The sequence below is a fragment of the Thermobia domestica genome, chromosome 9 (assembly GCF_964235325.1).
Source record: "Thermobia domestica chromosome 9, izTheDome1.hap1.1, whole genome shotgun sequence".
Taxonomy (NCBI): Eukaryota; Metazoa; Arthropoda; class Insecta; order Zygentoma; family Lepismatidae; genus Thermobia; species Thermobia domestica.
The window spans coordinates 238,212,316-238,227,876 of NC_137462.1; positions in this window are offsets into that span (position 1 = coordinate 238,212,316).

Here is a 15,561-nt window from a genome sequence, read left to right on the forward strand (position 1 = left end):
TTAAACTTAAAGTTTTTGTGATCCTTCAGGGGGAGGGGTTTGAATTTTCTTCCTACTCCAAAAAGTAAGGTAAAAATCAAAAATTGCAATTTTTTTTTAAAAAAAAACGGCTCTAACGATTTTGGTAATATTTCATAAATCATTTTTTCAAAAACAAACTCATCATGTGGTGTTAGTCCCTTTTCTGGGAAAAATTGAGAAGTAGTAGTGTATTGTTGGGGATGTTTTCTTTCGGATGATTTTCTCAAAAATGTATCAGGTGATTTTGTTCATATTTCATTTAATATATATATATATATATATATATATATATATATATATATATATATATATATATATATATATATTACATTAATAACGAGACCATATGGTATAATTCATTCGTCGTCAAAAATGTTCAAGGGATAATTCTGGGGGTGAGCTTTATTCGGACGATTTTCTCAAAAATGACTCATGCCATTTTATTAGTATTTCATTAATGATTTTTTTTTTTAATATTGTGCGAATTATTTCTTACGGAGAAAATCACAACGGATTATTTACTCTTGGAGATGAGTTTCTTCTCAGATTATTTTTTAACAACAACAGGAGCGATTTTGGTATTTCATAAATAAATATTTCATTACTATTCTTATAATGTTGCATAAATTATTTCTTTAAGAATATTCAAACGGGGTAGTGTACTTTTTGAGATGGATACTCATGCGGTGAAGTTGTTTTGAAACCGCTTTGTAATTTTGTTCATATTTGACAAGAAAATATTTAATTACTAACTGCAGCACAACAGGTTTAGTTTAAGGAGTTGCAGCGGGAAAATATAGTGCAGTGCTCCGGCCTTTTATTGAATTGCGGTTATTGAATATAACACTTACATTAGAAACAAATTATTTATTTCCCTTTCTAGAAATTTATTAATTTACTTCCAGCCCACTATGTTCCCTATTTTCGATTTGTACGTTAACTACATTTATGGGCCTAATAAATCCAATTGCAGTATAATTCAGTACAAACCAAGTATTTTCATATGATATATTCTAGATCAAAAAATATATAACATACATGTTTTCCCATATTTCTATATGCCTTTCACCGATCACCCTTAATAATCCAGTCGCAGCTTCTGTGCCCTTACCTCTCCTGAATCGGAATTGTTCATCCTCAACTTTTCCATTTGTTCTTACACACACTCTTCTGTTCAGTGTTCCAAGCAAACTATTTGCAGCATGCAATATGAGACTAATAGTTCAATAATACTCACATGTCTCTGGGTTCGATTTGTTATCCGTCGGTATCATGATCATCTGTAGGAAGTCTTTTGGCCACGCTTTTGCTTAATATATGTTATTGCAGTGTCGTAACAATTCTTTCTTGCCCTTGTCTTCCATATTCTTAATTAATTTCGATTGGTATTATTCAACCTCCGTCGCCTTTCCATTCTTAATCTCGGATATAGCTTTTTCAAAACCATTCTAAAGAATACTAAACCCTTTATCATCCTCGTGTACTCCAGTTTCTACTTCAACATCTAGGCTACACAATCTATCTCTACTCTCCTACTCTCTTGTAAGTCCTCAACATATTCTTACTTCACTTCTCTAGCCGACTATCATCCCATTCTTATTTTATACGCCATCGTAATTCCCACTTGCTTCTTCCGAACTTTCATAGATTTCACCTCCTTTACATTTGCTCGTGTTTCTAAACTCTTTCTAGTTTTTCTATGTCCTCGCATTTTCTTTCGTAAACAACTCTCCCCTTGTTCTGTCTGTTTCACTTCGTAACTCTTTGTTTAACTTTCTATACATCTTTCTGCCTTCTTCTACATCAACCTGTTTTCACACCTTGCTTTCCCATATTTCCTACAATATCCACTCTGTAATACATGGTTTCTTAGCCGTTTTGTGTTCGCAATCTCTTCAGCAGCCTGATGTAAGCGAAGTTTAATATCCTCTCGCCGTCTGTTACTACCTGTACCTATTCTTTCCTCGTTTGTATATTTGTCTTCAAATTTCTGATCGAAAAGATTTCTTACTTCCTCATTTATCATTTTTTTATTCATCATCTTGTTGTATTTTTTCTTCTGCCTACATTTTTCAGTTGAATATCCACTTCGGCCAGCACAAGATTATGATCAGAGAAAATGTCGGACTCTGGCATAGTCTCCGAGTTCTTTCAGCTATTCCGATACCTGTCCTGAATTGCAACATAGTCTATCTAGTATTTTCAGTCGTCTATTGAGGATTTTCAGGTATATCTTGTTCTCTTGTTCTGATTGAACTTTGACACCTACAAATTCTACTTTCACTACCTCCTCTTTTAAGCTCTTACCAAGAATTATTCATATACCATTATGACCGACCTTTTCAACATTCTAAATCCTTCACAATTCAACACCTATTTACCTTCCTATCGTTTTTGTTCTATGTAGATGAACATTAAAATTGGAATCTATAGTGGATTTCAACTACTTCCAGTTTTCGTGGAAAGTTATGAATGGACACGTAATGTGCTTTTGGGGCACTCAATCGATTGCACAAAGCAATTTATTCGTATAATCTATTTTTGTATTTGTTCTTCAGCGATCAACGTCTAAATCGGAAGTGGTTAATTTATACCACTTACGGTGTGAGTATTGGGTCCGAAAGCGAACTCGATTCCCACCTTTTGATTCCCTACATTCTGATGAAATTTGGTTATGATTGAACAATTAGTTCTGCAGATTTTTTGTCTCCCAAAGGGACATGGTAAAACAAACTCCTTAAGAAAACCAAGTAAAAATGTTATGGCTTAGATGTTGAGGAAAGGACAAACGAAAAGTAATTTAAAAAAACATAATAGATTTATAAAATATACATCATTTTTCATACAAAGAAATTAAAACATATGGTCCTGATTCCACTGAGACAAATTTATTGATATGTTTGTGTTCAATGGAATGCTGATCCTTAGCTTTGATAAGAGCTTTACAAATTCCAGGTATTTGATTAATTTATCCAACTATTCTAAAGCTATGTCACTCCAGTAGCTCTGAAGATCCTTTTAAAGATCTTCAACACTCGTTTTCATCTACCTACGAACTATCCTGAGTTCATGACGTAGTGTAAGTTTGTTGGTGGAAAGTTATATTTGGTGAAATTTGATAAACTTATTAAGAATTGTAAGCAAAAATTTTAAAGTGATCAGAAAATCAAACTACATGAAGAATAAATTTTCACCAATGTTCTTGGATTATAAGGCGTGACTACAGTACTGAGGTCCAAAAATGTTCAAACTAAAAAAAAAAAAAAAAATCGAACAGTAATTGATATTTTTTTCAAACTAAAAGAAATAAGCAATACCTACCTAAAGCTTTTGAAAACTTATAAAGAAAAATTTGAAAGTGATCAATCAATCATATTAAATTAAGAATAACTTTCTACCAATGATCTTGGACTGTGATTTGTAAATTTCAAAGTGTGAAATTATTTAATCATTTTTAACAATTACAGTAGGACGTAGATAATTCGAACGTCAAAAATCCGAACGCGGTCCCTAGAAGCTTTTTACATTTTGTCTTAACGCTAGCGATAAACAAACAACAGTGTGTCTGTCGATGTTTTATGAAGTCGGTGTTTTTACAAAAGTTCATTCATATGTAATTGTTTGCCATACATATTTTTTATTTCTCTTAGGCCTATAAGTTTTAAGTGTGACTTACAAGATCAGTGTAATTTAGTGTACGAGCAGGTTCTTCAGAAACATTAAATAAATGTTAAGTAGCCTTACGTACGGTATTGTAATTACTGTATGTACTGAATAACCACTGTATCGATATAAGATCATACCGTACAGTACATGTAAGCCTAAATGGCATTTTCTTGGACATTTTCAAAAATCCGAACAATTTGAAAATCGGAACTACCTGGTCCCAATTAGTTCGGATTTTCGACTTCCTACTGTACTTATCAAATACTACAAAAACTTTCAATTTGATAAACCTCAACTAGTTCTTTAGCAATACAAACATTTCTAAGTAGAAATATTGTAATAAGAAAAATTTTTCACGTTAATCGTCAAATTTTATCCAGTTTTCAATATATTCGATTACCTAACAAATAAACGGTTCTCAACTATTTAACTACATCTTTGATCTTAGACTATGAGTCACGACTATAAATAGGACGGTTCAAAGTATGTATGTGTTGCTGTATACTAATATATCAGGTTTCAAGTTCTAAAATTTTCCATCAAAAACTTTGACTGCGAGTCGTAACTACAACACTGAGGTTCAAAAATTTGCAACCTAAAAAGTTTTGAAAAAAATATCGAAAAAAATTATACATTTTTTTCCAGTTATTTAATTAAAAAGTTCTAAAGAAGGGCTTGGAAGTGATCGGACAATCAGACTCACCAAGAATATTTTTTTCAATCTGTGACCTTAGACTCTGAGTCTTAACTATAATCTTAAGATCCAAAGTGTAAAACTGTTGACGTAAATCAATAGGTTACAATAATTACCTATCAGGTTACAAGTAAAGAATTTGAAGTTAGAGAAGAATCAACCCATCAGATTTCACCACAGATAACCTTCCAGCAATGACCTTACATTATATCTTGTACTCATCTATATGCTATTACTAAAAAGTTTGTCGTCAGAAACTCTTGTTAGACAGAATAGATATGAGGGGAAATCGTGTGTTGGTATACAAGCTTTTTCCTCATATCTATTCCATATATCAATATAAAACTTGGTACACACATTTCTTATCCCATACAGTACTTTTAGAGATACATTCGGATTTATTCTTTTACCCGGGGCCACTCCAGAGGGGTCTAAAATTTATGAGAGGGATTTCTGGAGGGAATTTTCCCGACATTCTCCCAAGTTTTCCCTGTTCAAGTGCGTTAGGGGTCCCAATACATACTACCTCTGGAAAACTTGCGTCATGTTGAAGAGAATGAACTATAATTCATGACTTTCCAATGAATAGTGTTGATTCAATAGCTATTTCACTGCGTGTCTACGATTTTCTTTATACTTACAGGGTCAATGGGTCCCAGGGACTTACTCCGTTGTGCATGGCACTTAATTTTATATGCATGAACATATCTTTATTATGTTTGTCGAATAGACTAGGTTTGATTAGGAAATCCCGTTGACAGATTCATGCCCTTTCCTTGTAAGAAAAGTGTCTCAAGGTACTCATGACCAATGAACCAAAATGAGATTGTGTAATTATTCATATCTTAAAGGATGAATTAGGTCACAAACTTCACAAATTTCATTTCTTGGTAATTTTCTATCTATAGAAGGAAAATACATGAACCATACAAATTTATAGAGTTATACCTCTTAGTTCTAGAGGCCATTTACCAATTTTAGTTTTGACAATTTTCAGAATTTACGCATGGTCCAAAGTACACCTCTCAAAATTTTGAGAGGGTGTAACATTTTACCCATCCTACACATATTCTTGACAGTTTTTAATCATAGAGGGGTGAATGACTTAAATTTAGGCCGCAGTGGCTCAGTGGTAGAGCGTTCACCTCTGGTTCAAATCCTGACCCGCCAAGTGAACTTTGTGGTGGACAAACACCGTGTGTGTGGGTTTCCTTGGGGCTCTCCCACTTTCTTCATTTCACCATTTCATTCATTGCTCATCATCACCGTCTCCTTTAGACTAGTCGTTATAAACGTGCGACGTAAAACTCAAAAATTTCATTTATTTTCATTTTTAAATTTACAGTGGCATGTATTCAAGTCCTAGAGAAGATTTATCAAATTTCATTTTTAAACAATTAGTAAATTTAAGGTTGCCGAACATCCCTCCTAAAGATTAAGAAGAGTATATCAGTGTATTTATATGATCATGTGATCATCATAATTGCGATCAAAGAAACTGGCTAAATACTAAGATACCATAACTAAATTATTATTATTATTATTATTATTATTATTATTATTATTATTATTATTATTATTATTATTATTACTAGTAGTAGTAGTATATAGACATAGCAATCTTAATGCTTAATCATCGATTTATCTCGCAATTTTTCTAAAGTCGAGATAGTCCCTACACTTGAAACGCCGACCTAATACGCAGTTGTTTGGGCATGTTTAAAATCAGTATTGATCACAATATGGTGTTTTCCAATTATTTTTTTTCTTTTCTTTCTTTCTTTTTTCTTTCTTTTTTTCTTTTTTTTTGAGCACTTGCTTATCTAGTATTGTTATTATATAGCACACTAGCAGAAGTTCTCGATTTTCGGACGGACTGAATGTATGCAACATACAACATAGTACAGTAGTTTGGACTGTCTACTTCAAAGGCTTCTGAGATACTCCATGTTTTTTAAACTTGCAGAATGTGTAAAGCCAATCTCCCTAGAGTCAGAAAACAGGTAAACGGGATTAGATTTAGTAAAGATTTATTTGTGTTTATAATGTTGACTAGGTGACTCCGTGTGGCTGCAGGTGACTCCTTTCGAAGCAAAAATCTGATTGCAGACACTGGAACATACGTTGTTTTATATATTAATACTAGTTAAAATGCCCATTCTTCGCAAGGAGAGAATACGTTATTATAAAATACTTCAATCTATTTCTGCTTTAGGATAGGCATTTCAGTGAAACTGTGATGATACGAGTCTATATTCAGTTCGATTCTGTAAGCACTACAGCACTACGATTTTTTTAAGGGAAAGCGAGACGTGATGCTGTCCCCTAAACTTTGAAATATACTACAGTCTTCTCCGTTTATATTTGTGAAGAGACTCTTTTGATGGTTTTTCGCTACTAGAACCCACGAAATGTACCATTCGTTTCCAAGTGGCAACGGAAGTCCTTCATTGATGTACAGTATGCGGCAAAACGAACAGTACTGAAATCACATCGCCGAATTGTTTAAAATTTATTTGTTGTACAATATGAAACATAAGAAATACTATCAAATAAATGTTACGCAACACATATTGTAAATTTAAGAGCAATCGCGCCTGTATATCATGTGTTCAAAATGTTGACCATTACGTCGCACATATTTTTCACACTGGTCCTGTAGACGAATGAACACGGGTTGCAGGAACGACAAAACAAATCACCGTATCTTCTGTCTTTACTCTAGTATAGTGGTAGGGGACTATCTGTTAGGAAAATTGCTTCTTTCAACATACCCCATAAGTAGGCATATGGAACCGTGAAATAAGGGGAGTGGGAAGGATATGGCAAATCCCTTTCACGGTAAATCAAACGATGTTCAAACTCTTGTGGGCAGAACAGCAAGTGACTCACTTTGCACTGTGGGCAGTAGCTTCGTCTTGCTGCATCCATTATTGTTGTAACGACAGGTTTTTAACGCTTCAAAAACTGACTAAATCACGTAAGAATGGGTCAATAATCAAATGTCGATTGATGTAGCGATCAAGGCGCACATGGTTGTCAGCATTGAACTATGTGTTGATGATGAATTCTTCATCTTCATATGTCATAGCTTCAGATCCTGCCTCACACCGTATGAGCGGAAATAGTGCTCGACAATAAAACACCTTCTCTGTCGTGAGAAACATCTTCACGTCAGCTGTGCACTGCACTACTCCACACACAACTGAGTACACATGTGGCAATCACAACTCATACCACATTGCACCTGCTTGCAATTCGTACGCGAATTCCAGTACTGCTTGTTTTGCTGCATACTACACTAACTTCGGTTTTCAGGGCAGCAACATATGCAATAGGATGGTCCAAAAACATATGTAAAAACTAAAGTTTTGAATTCACTAATGGGTTACTTGTTATTTTATTCCTACCGGTCACATGCATTCATGAGGAAAAAATCACCAATGTAGGACTATATTTAGAGGTCGCTCAATCTTGCATAATATTTAACCGCTTAACTTAAAACCGCGAATATATTCGTGTAAGGAAAAAAAAAGATCTGAATGTGATTATAAATTGAAACGACGATTCCTTACGTTGTGCTCTATGCATCTGAGTACATGGGTGTCCGCTAGGTGTGGGTAACATTCATTTAGCTAGTTTTGGCTAGTATTTTGTGTTGGAGGCCATTACTTATTAACAAAGTGATGAAACTAAAATAGCATATCTACCTTGTGCCAAGAATTTATTTGTCCGCTTTTTCTCTGCGAAATAATGGTATTTTTTGCAAAAAGAATACAATAGTTCGCAATTGATTGAATGGAATATTTACTTATAGTGCAAATTTAACTTTTATTTTTATTTAACTAATACCTGCATTATGATTTGTAATTATTAGTTCTGCAATATCTTTAAAGAAACAATCGACAAGATCTTCCAGTGGGGAAACCAGAGCCCACAATTGCAGGAGCTGGCCTACCAACGAAACTTCAGGTGCTCAGAAAATTCATGTACCATCACATGTAAGAGAAGATTGTTCAATACTGAAGTGCCGAACTTACAATGGAGGCTCTGTTTCCATTCTGGCTCAAAGCAAATGCGCCGATGACAGATAAGCGCTATGCCGTAAAGAAACTAATAAAACTTTATGAGGAATATAGGACTTTGAAGAAGAATCGAACGAAAGACTATTCTTCTTATAGGATGAAAGAGGATATTTTTCGTGGAGATCTGGATGATGTCTTTGATATTTCACGGAAAGATGCCCTGCAGCTCATGAAGAACGAAGAGGACAAAAGCTTCTTGGTGCAACAGTTGGAAGATCCACGTTCATCGAGTTTCGGGCCGGTCGACAGGAAAATGGCTTACCAGCAGAAAAGGAAAAGGATGCGTTCCGACGCAGGAAAAGCACGTCAGGAGAAAGTAAAACGTCAGATTGTAGAAAACATCAACACAGACGAGCTGTTAGAACCCACTTCGAGTTCATCAGGCACATCAGAATTATCGGATGAGGATGTAGTGTTCAGTAAGTATAGCGAGGCATCAAATAGACAGAAAGTGTCACTTCCCTCTAAACGACGAAAAACTGCGATCAGTCATGATGTATCAATCGCTCTCGACCGTGCCAATATCAGTGACATAAATGCAACATTGGTGGTGGCAACTGTGGTTCAATCTCTCGGCCACTCACTCGACGAACTTGCTCTTTCTCGAAGTACTATCCGCCGCAAAAGAAACTCAACAAGAGAAGCTAGGTGCATCAAAGAACAGGCTAGTTTTTCATCTGATGGTCCTTTGATTCTTCACTGGGACGCAAAACTCTCGCCAAACATTGTCTAAGGAGCTGAGAAAGTTGATAGGGTAGCTATTCTTATTACAGATCCCTCGAAAAGCTTCTAGGAGTTCCCGTAGTTGCTTCTGGAACCGGAGTTGCCCAGGCCAATGCATGCTTAAAGCTTGTTGATGATTGGTCTCTGAGGAACAAAATTAGAGGTCTAGTCTTCGACACAACTGCCTCAAATACAGGATTACAGTCTGGAGCATGTGCTTTGATAGAAAAATCTTTGAATGCGACTCTGATCTGGATTGCTTGTAGACACCATGTGCTAGAAGTTGTCTTGTCTGCAGTATTCAAAACCTGCACCAGCTTTGGGACCAGTAGTGGGCCTGAAATTGGTTTATTCAAACGATTCCAGCAGAATTGGGTTTATTAGATCATAATACATTTGAAAGCGCACCTGACTGTATTTTCCCTGAAGGCACAACTGACCTTAGGAGTGAGATGGTTGAGTACTACAAGAAGGCCGTAGAGAGAAAGCAACAAAGAGATGATTATAACGAACTCATGTTTCTCTGCTTTTTATTCCTTGGAGGAAAAGCAGAAACAACTGTCAAATTCCGCAGTCCTGGAGGTATGCACCATGCAAGATGGATGTCCAAAGCCATATATACAATTAAGATCTTCCTCTTTCGCAGTCAAATTACTCTTTCTGAGAGTGAAATAAAAGAGCTTCAGGGATTAAGTCTGTTAGTTGCCCTCATCTATGGACGCTACTGGAATGAGGCAAATATGGCACATAGAGCACTTCTCAATGACCTCAACTTCTTGCGTCAGCTGGAAGAATATCATAACCAAAAAATTAGGAATGCAGCATTTGCAGCGATGAAAAGGCATTTATGGTATCTGTCTGAATACCTAATTCCTCTTTCACTTTTTTATCCCCGCTTGTCAGATTCAACAAAGCAAGCGATAGCCAACAATATGGTAATCAAACCTGAAAAGAAGAAAGTTATGAGAAGAACAGATGGGAACAATTTCACGACGGCAGTTCAGCTGGAATCCTATGCTACAAGGCGCTCCACCATATTCTTCAATGTACTTCTGAACGATGGTGAAGAACAGGCAAAATCTTTCCTTCAAGAAGATCCTTCGTCTTGGATAACAAATGAAGTATGCCAAAATATGAATACAAGTGTTGGAAACCTGGCTGTTGTAAATGATTGTGCTGAAAGAGCTGTTGCCCTTATTCAAGCTTACAACAGTTCTATAACGAAAGATGAGGCCCAAAAACAATATTTGGTTCGTGTTGTTGCTCTACACCGTAAGAAAGTCAAAGACTTTAAGAAGGCTACACTAAAAAAAAAAAAAATTAAATTATGAACAAAAACATTTTTAGATGTGATTTAATAACGAACAGATGCAGTATGAAAGTGAATACGGAATATGATATAATTGTATTACGTTGTAACGAATATTACCTAGGTACATTAAAAACTATCAACTTTGAGCGAGTACTTAAACATATGGTAGAACCTTAATATTTTGCAGTTTTGTTTGTTGACGTCATAGGAGTAAAGGAATGAATGACCCAGATTAAAATTCGTAAGTTGATTTTTTTGGACCACCCTAATATGCAATGTTTCAATCTTGCACACAGTTGTTATGATAGATGGTGATCTTGAAAATATAAGCTAAGTGTTTGAAAAAATCCCAAAACAACCTGAACCATGAGCATGTCATGTATAAAGATTTGTATTGACAGTTTCTCTAACAGTTCCAAAAACGTTGCACTTCTACGGAAATCTGTAGTAGCATCTTTTAAATATGCCTTTAAAGCAGGATAGCTCTTCGATACAACATACACTGAACAGTGTGAAGAAGACATTTAGCTTATATCAAACATTGTGCTTATATTATTAAATCTAACTGTTAGGTCTTCTCAAACAGTTTTAATTTCCCGTCTATTTTTTGGTGACATTGAATACCCACTACACAACTTTTCTGTAAGTTTCTGAAAATGAACCATGTCTGTTGCAATGCTGACTGCTTTCTGCACAGCCGACGCAAGTTTCTGACTCAAGCAATGGAAAACAAACACATAAGCGCCTAATTTCTAATCACAGAGCACCATTTATTTTCTCTTGTATGTCCCTGACCTATCTGTACAACAAGCAAATCGTTTTTATGGTTTCAGAAAGTCCTATGGATTCACAATTACTTATGACTAACAGATATTTTTCCTGTTATTTCTTATAGTTCATCAAATCCGAAAATGTTGCAGTGCTCCTGATTAAACACTGTACTTGGGTTCATTACGGCAGAAAAGAAATAACATATCTAATACTACAGCCCTTGACAAATGTTGTACTGCTAGAAATCTGTAAGAATCGTTAGGAAAGCTTTTAGAGAGATGAAAAATATTCTTCCCAGCTTGGGTAAACAGTAATTAATTTGATGCTAAAGGGAAAGCTACAAGAGGATTTTTCTTAGATTCCCCCTATAAATAAACCAGTGGAAAAAGTATTACGAAAAAAAATGTGTTACCTACTAATACCTATAAGAACTCGTGGTAATAAAATTACATTATATACGGCGTGTCCACAATAGAAGATATCATTACGCAAAGCGCGTCATTGGTTTTTAAAGGGATGAGAAAAATAGTAGTAGAAAAAAATGAAATGAAATCTTTAAGTTTGACGTCCCAAAATAGTAGTAGAGAAGTCCATAACGTATATATATAGGGTGTTAATGAACTATACCGACAAACTGTAAGAGGTGATTCCTCACATCAAAATAAGACACAAAGTTCATATGGACCTATGGCAAAAAGTGCATAATTTCAGAGCTAGGGCTGTACAAAATCGCGAAAAAGCCAAATTTCAAGAGGTCCTATTTCGAATTCGAGAAACTGAGGATGATGATCCTTATCAGCGTAAAAGAAGTCACGCATGCACATTACAAAGATGCATATTTCATTAATGTTCAATGGGTGTACAGAGTATTCCGTGCAGGATGAAATTCCCAGACATGCCATTAACCTAATTTTAAGATATGTTCTGACTTTATGATTCATCCAAAGTAGGCAAACGATAAGCCTTGATGGCAGTGAATACGGAATCCTTTGGTGCGATGTCGGAAGTGTTAAGGATCGTCAGCAGCACGGTCTCTCGTACTCGCGAAAACGCATGCTGCAATGTTTTCTTTCACGCTTATAAATGAAGAAAACTTAAAATATACCGTGACGAAATACATCGCATCACACGTTATTCCGAACACAAAAAGAAAGAAAAAAAAAACATGGAGCTGCCGGGTCCTAACACTTTCGACTTTCCTCCGAAGCACTGGATGTCCATTGTTGTCATAGCTTACCTCCTGCCACTTTGGACCCTCCTTAAAATCAGGGTATATCTGAGGACTCTATTGAGAGCATATCCTATACGGAATACCTTGTACACCTATTGAAAATTGACGAAATATGCACTTTTGGATTGTGGCTTCCTTTACACTGATAATGACCGCCATCCACAGTTTCTGGAATTTGAAATAGGGCCTCTCGAAATTTGGCTTTTTCGCGATTTTGCACAGCCCTAGCTCTGAAACTATGCACTTTTCGCCATAGGTCCATATAAACTTTTTCTCTTATTTTGATGTGAGGAATCAGATCTTACAGTTTGTCGGTATAGTTCATTAACACCCTGTATATAAAAGTTTTCAATAAGGGTTGCCTGGGAAGGTAGGGAAGTTTAGAGGTCAAAAGGCCTGAATAAATTTAAAAGTATAGTATTCCTGATTTTAAGAACTGGCAACATGTCAAAATAATTTAAGAGAAGTGCATTGTTGATCATGGGGCAACCATTTACGGTAATATACCTCAAAGCTTTCCGGAAATATGAAAAATATTGGTCGAAATAGTTATACTGTTTAAAATAACGTTTTTGCGGGAATTGTTTTACAATGATTGCTTATTTCTCTTAGCATGTTAAACTGTCTTCTGAGGTCTCTCCTGAACTTCCCATTTGGAGAAAGAATGGGGAAAATCAACTTGACGGAACTTATATATTTTTTTCTGTAGAAATAAATAATACCATATTGTAGGATTATATAGATTTGTGAATAAAATCGGTTTTCATGAAAACTCTAATAAACAAACAAAACTCACCATCTACACTCACCTCTTTCTAAATTTTCCCAAGTAAAACAGATTGTGCCAGATCGTAGAGGCATTAATGACTAATAGATACATGATTTTTTTTTAAAAAAAGCGATAGAACTATTTTCTGGAAAATTTGCTCTAAGAAATCTCAACCATATTAGTGAACTACTATTTTATTTAATTTCATTTGAGAAATAATGACTAAATCTGTGTTAATATTAGATTGAGAATTACGTAAGTCATTACTAGCAGATTGAATATATACACTGTAACAGTGCTATTAATTATTATCCAGAATTCACAATCTGAGAAAGCTTGTAATTCATCGTCCTTACAACGACCAAACACAAATGCACAGATTACTAATGAGATATTTATTGTATGAGACTTCTATAATCCACATAAGAACTTCCGTTACCAATTGTGATCCAACTAAGCCTCCAGCAGGCACCTATTAACATAATTAAAGATTCCACCTGAAGAGAACATACAAGGGATTCCTAAAATTTATTGTCCATTTTGATTTGTTTGCACAGGATTTATCCTGACAACTAACATTTAATATAGAGGCATGTGCAAGTATGACGTAACACATGTGTCCGTAGGCCTACTTATTAACAACATATTTTTTCGATTTTTCCCAGAGAAATAGGTAACGTAATATTTTATTTTATTTTCATCAGTGACATTTTTGTCATGAAAAGAATATTAGAACCGTTTTCGAGAAAATATTTTCAATTGTAGTTACCATTTGACTATACTAATTCAGACGTATCTATATGATCTAGTGAAAAACATAAAATTAAAGTTTGATTTTGATCATTAAGAGTCTTCATCCCGGCGAAATTAAAATACCGCTAGTTTTACAGTAATTATGTGATATCTTCAAATAGATAAAAGATAATCGAAATGTGGAACAAGAGCGCCCTAGACAATATTATTTTACATGAGAAACCGTTATTACGACTCACTTATCTGCTTTCGATTTCGAGCCATTTTGAAAATCGGCATTTATTTTCGCGTTTCTAAACAGCTGAAAACGGAAAGCCACTAGGTGACTTGTGATAACGGTACTTCACGCAAAATAATATTGTCTAGGGCGCTCTTGTTCCATATTTCAATTATCTTTTATCTATTTGAAGATATCACAGAATTACTGTAAAATTAGCGGTATTTTAATTTCGCCGGGATGAAGACTCTTAACCCTCGCATAACCTAGATATTTTTTTTATAACGCGGACTACAAAGGGGCGGAGGGGGGTCATTTTATACCCACCTGTTAAGAGAAAAAAAACTCGAAAAAGAAACAAATTAGAAACTCTCACAAAAGTCTACAGTGACTGAAGTGAACTCTACATCGGATAAGACTAACAACTATTTATTATACGGACATCTAAGAATCACACTTCTAAATGAAATGAAATGAAATGAAATCTTTGAGTTTTACGTCCCACGGTTATGCCGGTTAGGCTAAAGGAGACGGTGATGATGAGTAATGAATGAAATGGTGGAATGAAGAAAGTGGGAGGAAACGGGAGAACCCCGAGAAAACCCACGCACACGGTGTTTGTCCACCACAAAGTTCACTTGGCGGGGGCTGGGATCGAACCCGGGACCCCAAGCACCAGAGGTGAACGCTCTACCACTGAGCCACCGCGGCCCCTCACACTTCTAAATGTCAGTCACATCTCCTACCAAGGGGGTGGGGGTAGTTTGTGCCTACTAACTTAAAATAGCAAATTTATATTTATGAGACACCCTAACGTTCAATGTGCACCAATATACGCAGGGCCGGATTTCCCAATAGGCCCGGTAGGCCCGGGCCTATGGGCGCAAGCTCCCAGGGAACGCACGGCCGAGAGAAAAAATAATAAAAAAATATCTAGAAATAAAAATAAATAGCTATAACTTAACATATTTTTTAAATTGATTTTAAAAATCAGGCTAATAAAGCATTCTGATTTTGAAGTTCATTGGAACAAATAATTGTTGGTAAAGTTAAAGATAAAATTGCATCGCGGAGTGATGTTTAAGCAATTAACTTATAGGCCTGATATAATTTTTTAATGAAGGTTTTTAAGAAAGTAACTTTAACCAGACTAGGGGGCGGAAAAAATTATTGGGCCTAGGGGCGCCAAAATGCTAAATCCGGCCCTGGGTATACGCTTTAGCTAAGTATGTTGAGCAATAACACACACACACACACACACACACACATATATATATATATATATATATATATATATATATATATATATATATATATAT